Source organism: Vulpes vulpes, chromosome 4 (assembly GCF_048418805.1).
Source record: "Vulpes vulpes isolate BD-2025 chromosome 4, VulVul3, whole genome shotgun sequence".
Lineage (NCBI taxonomy): Eukaryota > Metazoa > Chordata > Mammalia > Carnivora > Canidae > Vulpes > Vulpes vulpes.
The window spans coordinates 43,409,516-43,417,937 of NC_132783.1; the positions used below are offsets into that span (position 1 = coordinate 43,409,516).

The 8,422-nt window shown below is 39.5% G+C and overlaps 1 pseudogene; it reads left to right on the forward strand.

Annotated features, from left to right (window-relative positions):
• Positions 1-1,064: 1,064 nt before the first annotated feature.
• Positions 1,065-2,653, forward strand: LOC112908374 (TAR DNA-binding protein 43 pseudogene; annotated as a pseudogene).
• Positions 2,654-8,422: the final 5,769 nt, after the last annotated feature.

An 8,422-nucleotide genomic window follows, 5' to 3' on the forward strand; every position in this document is an offset into this window, starting at 1 on the left:
TGCCTCAACCTGCTAGCCCAAATCCATTTCCTACTGTTCAGGGGCCCTTTCTTGGCACTCTATCCAGATTTTACCAGAGTCTTCCCTGTTCCTACAGCCTGGTTGGCTTCCTTTTAGGAGAGCTTTTTAACCAGGGCCACAATACAATCCTACTGCCCAGAGTCCCCTCACATCATCCCACTCCACACAGCAGATTGGACTCTTTGATCCCAGCATTGGCATGAACCACCTCTGATCTCCCCATGTGGCTTGGACCTAGAGCACTGGCCAGCCCCCCCAAAGCCCCTGAGAGCCCTCTACAGACAGATCAACTTCTTCCCCTCCATCTCTGACCTCATTCTGCCATTCCCACCCTCTGCCCTCTTGTGGTCCATGTCACTGAGGTCCCCACATTTTCTGAATTTAGGTATTCCCAAGGTTTTTTTTTAAAGATTTTATTTATTTATTCATGAGAGACAGAGAGAGAGAGAGAGAGAGAGAGAAAGAGAGAGAGAGATTGAGAGAGAGAGAGAGGCAGGTACACAGGCAGAGGGAGAAGCCGGCTCCGTGTAGGGAGCTCAACGTGGGACACAATCCCAGGTCTCCAGGATTGTGCCCTGCGCCGAAGGCAGTGCTAAACCGCTGAGCCACCCAGGCTGTCCTAGGCATTTCCAAGTTAAAACACCCACTCTGGGGAAGCTGACAATCCTACTGAGAAGACAGCATAGGTATGTAGAAAAAAACTAAAAAAAAAAAAAAAAAAAACTGACAACACAAAAGAAAGAGAAGAGCCAGTTTGGGAGTCTATAAACTAAGAAGAATGCAAAGGAAAAGGGATTACTATAAGAGTAGGTGGTTAAAGAAACTTCACAAAGAAAACAGAACCTGAAATAAAATTTGAATTTGTAAGGTTTAATTAAATAGTGAAGTCAGTGGAGAGCATTCCAGGAAGACACAATATAAAAGTGGGTACATCTCTTGCATTTGGAGGTTTATCTTACTATTTGCGTGTCTCTGACTTCAGGGCCTGCTGGGCATTCAACAATGGGTCTATGAAGATGGGAAAGTTATCTAGAAATAAATGAATGCAGACCACAGAGACCAGCAAAGAATATTTTAATACCTTTGGAGATGTCCTTGCGGATCAGATCAAGAAAGATACTAAAACTAGTTGTTCAAGGCAGTTTGGCTCTGTTCATTTTATGGAATATGAAACTCAGGTGAAAGTAACATCACAGCAACATATGATAGATGGACAATGGTGTCACTGTAAACTTCCTAATTCTAAGCAAAGTCCAAATGAGCCCTTAAGAAGCAGGAGGATGTTTGTTGCGTGTCGTAGTACCGAGGACATGACTGCCAATGAGTTACTTATTAAATGATAGCATCAACAAGTTTGGTTACTGAGTGGGGGGACCCATACAAATGTATTTCAATAGAACCATTAAAGCTTAGCAAAATTGCTCTCTAATGAGTAGCTGGTAAAGAGTTGGGCCATATGGGTTGAAAGGGAGCTTATAAAGTACAGAAACTAGTTAAATTGCACATCTAGTGTAGATTTGTTGAACTCAGAAATAGGCCTGGATGTCTTAAAAAAATAGTACTTTGGACTGCTTCATACTCAGCTTCTCTGCAGCAGGTTATTTTTTACAATGTACTTTATTAAAGTTTAAATTGATATAAACCATATTTAAAGCATATAATTTGGTAAATTTTGACTTCTGTGAAACCATCACTGCAATCAAGGTAGTGACCAATAACTGTCACTGCCAGACATTTTTGGTGTTCCCTCCTTTGTAATCCTTCCCTCTTATTACTACCTCCCTCCTCTCAGCACCCGTCCCCCTTTGGTATGAAATGTAATTAATGAGCAAAAATCTTATGGTAATGGGTTTAAAATAACACTTCAAAAATTGTATCCTATTTGCTTTACATTAAGATAAGGATTAGAATTATTTATATTTCCATAAATCTATTTCTATTAAAGTTGTAATAAATGTAAAAGTGTTAACCTAAAAAAAACAAAACAACAACAAAAAAAAAAAAAAAAAAAAAAAACAGGCAATTGCCAGGACAGGGAGGTGGTGATGTCTTTATTCCCAAACCATTCAGGTCCTCTGCCTTTGTTACATTTGCAGATGATCGAGTTGCCCAGTGTCTTGGTGGAGAGGACCTGATCCTTAAAGGAATCGGCATTCATATATCAAATGCTGAGCCTAAGCACGATAATAACAGACAGAAGTGGAAGATTTGGTGGTAATCCAGGAGGCTTTGGGAATCAAGGTGGATTTCGTAGTAGAAGGGGTGGAGCTGGCTTGGGAAACAATCAAAGTAGTAATGTCAGGGAGGGGTGAACTTCGGGGCTTTTAGCGTAAATCCGGCTGCAGCCCATGCAGCACTGCAGAACAGCTGGGGCTTCATGGGCATGTTAGCCAGTCAGCAGAGCCAGCCAGGGCCATGCGGTAATAACCAAATCCAAGGCAACATGCAGAGGGAGCCAAATCGGGCCTTTGGTTCTGGAAATAGTTCCTACAGCCATTCTAACTCAGGTGCAGCAATGGGTTGGGGATCCGCATCAAATGCAAGATCAGGCAGTGGTTTTCATAGAGGCTTTGGCTCAAGTGTGTATCCTAAATCTTCCGGCTGGGGAATGCAGGCAGTGGAGTTGGTATAGACTGCTGGGAATTCAAATTGTTCTAAACACGTGGTAAGTATATTGTAAAATGCATATGTACAAATAATTTTCAAAATCGGTTTGTTCGGTGTAGCATACATTCAGGAGTATTTTTGACCTTTCTCCTTAGAAAAAGGAAAAACTAAAGGAATCCTATAAGTCTTGTTACATAGAGGGTAGAAATATTGAGTGTTTAAAAGTGAACTGCTGTTTGCCTGATAGGTAAAAACCAACACACTACAACTGATATCAAAAGGTTTCTCCTGTAATATGGAAAACATTGGTTAAAACTACATTCTTTTCTCTTGGTCTCTTTTTTAAAGATTGTGTTTGTTTATTTATTTATTTATTTATTTATTTATTTATTTATTTGAGAGAGAGAGAGAGAGAGAGAATGCGTGTGCAAGCAGGGGGAGGGGCAGAGGGAGACGGAAAGCGGGAATCTCAAGCGGACTCCCACCTGAGCACAGAGCTGATGGGGAGCTCAATCTCGTGATACTGAGCTCAAGACCTGAGCCATGACCTGAGCCAAAAATCAAGAGTCAGATGCTTAACCAACTGAGCCGCCCAGGCACCCTATCTTTTCTCCTTGACTTAATTTGAACCCCACCAGATGCATTTTTTCCTTAGGACAAATCTCCTTTTTTTGGAGATCATGGCATCACAGTGTTTAGTTCTTTTATTTTGACTTTGTTTTTTAACACTTGCTTCCCTTCATATGCAAAAATGAAATATGAAGCCTTCATTTAATCTCTGCAGTTCATCTCATTTCAAATGTTTATGGAAGAAGCACTTCATTGAAAGTAGAGCTGTGAATAGTCTGCCATAGGAATATTTCTGTCTACATGCTTTCTCATTCAAGGATTCGTCAGCATGCTACAGAAGCTACATTTTTGACAGCGGGTGTCCCGTTTTTATCTGCCACTCTTTATTTCATGGAGTTGTACCAATCCTATGAACACAGACCTGTGATATGGAACCAGTAGGCTGTTTGAACTTTTGAAATTTTATGTGGGATTGATGGTGGTGACAAGGCATGAAAGGCAAGTATGAGCAAGAACAGGAAAAAGCCCGTGCAGAGACTTGGTGGTGCATAATGGATATTTTTCAACTTGGCAAGATGTGTCTCTCAATCCTGTGGCTTTGGTGAGAGAGCATGCAGACAGAAAAGACAGCAAATAATGTACAACCGTTTTTTGTATTTGAAGGACATCCACATCTGTTGGAAGACTGTACCTGAGTTTTGTTTTTAGATAAGCCCCATTAATTGAATGTGTTAAGTAAAAGGATGCTTGCATTCCCCTTACCCCTTTGTCAACCACTATGAATGCTGTATGGTGTGTGTTCTTTTCTGTTACTGCGCTGCAAGTGTGGTCATGTGAACTGAAGCCAGTGGGTTGAGAACATGAACTGAGCTTGTGCTGTGCTTTGCAGGAGTACTTGGAAACAGAGTTCACCAGGGAGCTTGGGGGTGTCACAAAGAAGGGTGGAAGTTCTAAAGAATGCTGTTTGATGTAGCCCTGTGTCCTGTGCTTGGATCCTTTTTATAAGAGTTTCCCATGCTGAAAATTATTAAGTAAAACTGATTTACATAATGAAAAACAGTAAATTGCAATTTGGTTTACTGTGGAAAATAAAAGAAAATTTACCAAGTCTATGGACTGAGGAAGTGATCCTGGACGAATTGACATCTGACTTGGATCTTCCAAGATGCGGAAGTTTGATTGGCTAAGACATTCCAGGCAAAAGTGCAATGTGAGCAAAGTTCTAAAGACAAGAAAAATGTATAAACAAGAAGCTATATGTTGCTAGGATGAATTTTGAGGCACAAAATTGAGAAAGATTATCAGGGCAAATCACAAATAGAAGGAGCAAGATCCAAAGACCAGGGAGAAGACATTGGCTGATAAAGGATGGGTTGTAACTGGCTCCAGTGCAACAAGAAAATGCAGGGCAAATTCTCAAGGGGCATGAAGAAACAGATGTCTGTGAACACCCGGGCACCGAGGGACCCACACCAGGCACTTAAGGCTCAGAAGAACAGAATAATTCCTATTCCAGAAGAATAATGTTTCTTATACACCTGCCAAACTTGGTACTTATTGATGGAGAGATTAAGAGTAGTGCTGAGCCCACAGCTTTTCAATACTACTTGCCAACCTGCTGAATGGAGACCTGCAGAACTAATGGTATACGTATTTTATACATTTATTTATATAAAAAAGTCAATACTCAAAAAATAAGATTGTAAATATAGATGATGCCCCCGTTTTGGAAAATCTTCTTGGCCAGACTGAGAAGCTTTAGTTTTTTTATAGATAAATGAAAGGTCATTTGCCATTGACATCTCAATAAGGAACCTCAGACCTAAGCTTCTACTAACAATTCTAGTCCAAAGAATGTAGTTTAGGCAGGCCATATTTCCTTAGGCCAAATGTACATAAAGCTGAATTTCTAATTAAAAAATAAATGGAGAAATGGTATGTTTTAACAGTATTTCCACTCCAGGATTTCTTTACTTCGTAAGCTATATCATCACTGTCACCTGCTTGGTTTGGTGCCATTTTTCAGGAATAGAGCTATAGCATGAGATAAGGTATCCTGTGCTCAGGCTTCTCCATTTAGTAGGCAAGAAAACTACCTCTTCCATCTTAAAGTTCAGGATTATTTTAAATTAAAAGTAATAAAAAATCCAGAGTACCTTGAATTCCTCAGTAGAAATATGCTACGTAGGTGTGAAGTCCATAAATTTTTGTGCCTCCTTTTCTATAGCCTAACAGCTGGCACGGAAGAGAAAAGAATTGACTTAGATACAAGTTAGGGTCACCATGGACAACTGAGTGGTCATCTGAGCAGTGGTTTCCAAAATACTTTGGATACTAAAGGATAAGAATGCAGAACTGCCACTGCTAAAGCGGATATCAGCATAACAACAAAGAACAGCAATCATGCAGGTTTTGTTGGATTCTTGCTGACTGAGAATCAGATGATGTTGCCAAAGCCTTATAACCACTTGGTAAAGGGATGCGTCTTAAGTGTTGGAACATGGACTAGCTCACAGGATTGTTCCAACATATGCAAATACAATGTAAGTACTTTTGCTATTTATTCATTTATGTAAATAACTATGTGTTTAGAAACATAATCTCTGCCTTTAGGCAAAAATGTAATCTACATGAAAGCAGGAATCAAATTCAATATCATCAGCACTACATTTTACTTTCCAGCATAACACCTGATACATGGTAGGCTCTCAGTGATGCCTGGCCTCCTGTAATAACATCCCATCCTCATCAAGAATGAATAAACAAACAAAATCATTGACTTAAAATTTATGCATTAAACCACGTTGTTAGATTCTATCTTGGGCCCTGGTAATTCCTGGAACATAACAGGCACCAGAACAAATTTTATGGTTTGTCTTAAACTCCATGAGACCAGTGATTGTCTTTTGCTTACAACATTTAGCATGGCTCCCTGAATATGGTAAATGCTTGCTACCTCTCCTATCAATTCAGGCAAACTTGGTGGACCTCTGAAAGATTGAGGCAATGTAGTTTGATAGAAATAACAACAAATAAGAATCATGAGTGCTGATTTAAAATTTAACCATGGATCCATGAATCTAGGCATGTATTTAGACTCTTTGGCCCTCATTTTTTCTCATTAGCTCAGGATAGAACTTCTCAGTTCCCCTTCTTTGTTATGGCCTCTTGAAATGCCCTTATTAATCAGAATTTGTTTGGGTCTGTAGCCAGAGAAAGAGAGAGACAGGAAAAGATTATATTTGTGTGTGTATATATATTCTATGTACATGTGTATATATGTATATACTATATTGCAGACTTTATGTTTCAGAAATATGATCACTGTCAGTAGAAATATACGTCCTTCAACAAAAATGAAGTTTCCTTTCCTGACATCTATATATCAGGCCTGAAAAAGATTTTCTTTGGCCTTCCTTGAGTCATGACTTTACTCTTCAGAGGCATCATTTAGTCGAGGATAAAGAATTGTCCAAACCCAAGTCACATTTTCATCACTATGGCAGGAAGGGAGCTAGGGGTGCTGGCACTTGGATGCCAAATGAGTTGATTCCAGAACCACAAGGGGAGTAGGATAATTTCCTAAAGGAAGAGATGTTAAGCAAACAAAACTAAAATATGGCCATTGCCATGCTTTATAATCCCCTTTTATGTTAAAAAAGTTATACTGTTTGAAGTTTGTTCATGTTCATTTTTTCATGAGTATTTGGTTTAACTTCATCTTTCTGTTAATGGGACCTCTGGCTAAGTGTGTACAAGGTACCAAGGAGCTAGAAAAGAAGCACTGCTAATTGTCTTAGTCATAGGATTTAAAGTAAGTTATGTTCTCCAAAGCAGCATTATGATACAGATGGTAACATAGAACAGTGGGGAGAACATGGGCATTGCACTTGGGCCTGATCTCTTATTAGCTGATGACCTTGAGAAGCTTACATAATGTCCTTGACCTTTTTTCCACATCTGTACATTATAGTAATATCTATTTCATAGGATTTTATCAGGTGGTGAAGGCATAGTATGTAAGGTACCAGAATTGTTCAAATCTGGGTCATATTACCATCTCTGTGGCAGAAAGGGAGCTGGTAAGATGATAGATAGATAGATAGATAGATAGATAGATAGATAGATAGATAGATAGACATAGAGATGTAATTTGCACAGGCACACATTTGAAAGAGAGAGAGAGAAAGAAAGAGAGAGAGAGAAAATTGAGTCACATTTATGGAGGCTGAGAAGTCCTCTGATCTGCCTGCAAGCTGAAGGTCCAGAAAAGCCAGTGGTATAATTTCAGGACAAGTCCAAAGGCCTGAGAATGATATAAGTTCCAGTCTGAGGACAGGAGAAGGCAAATATGCCTGCTCAAGCAGTTAGGCAGAGAGAAAATTCATTCTTCCTCTACCTTTTTACTTTACCCAGGTCCTCAATGGCTTGGATGATACCCGTATTAGGAAGAGCAATCTGCTTTCTCAGTCTCTAGATTCAAATGCTAATCTCATTCAGAAACATTCTTATAGACACACACAGAATTAATGTTCAACTAGATATATTGACACTTTATGGTACAGTCATGTTGACACATAAAATTAACCACCACATCCATCTGCCAATGGCTTCTTAATTTTTGAAAGTTTTTAAAAATACCACTGGCAGCATTATTTTATTATTCTTTTAATTGTTTGCAATTTCATGTTGGACTTTAACATAAGCCATTTTCCAGTTTTGTTGCCAGCAGTAGAACTTGGTCTGCTGCCGCTCTGAACTAGTTCCACACTATCTCTCCTCACTATCTGTAATGTGACCCAGTTTTGGTGAGAGAAAAGAGGTCCTGATTCCTCAGTGTGGCAGCCCAGGGGAAGTTTTTTGCCAGACATGGGAAGTATCTGACCCTCCTGGAACTACACAATGTATAGGTCAAGTGCCGGATCCTTAGAGTGAGAAGCAGAGTCCATGTTGAAAAGTTCAAGTGGAAGGGTTTATAGGAAAAAGTGGGTAGAGCTACCCTTTGCATATATGACTTCTCAAGTATTTTTGGTAAACAATCAAATGGAATTCATGATGAGGTTAAGACAAAGCCAAGAAGCTGTGTATGTCCAGAAAATATAACCTCAAAGATTGATTGAGACAAGGCTCAAGAAGTAGGAGCATTTCCAAAGCCTCTGAGTAAAGGTAACAGAATAATAAAACAAATGTCATGTTACAGAGGCTGCTCAGCCTGAATGTTACC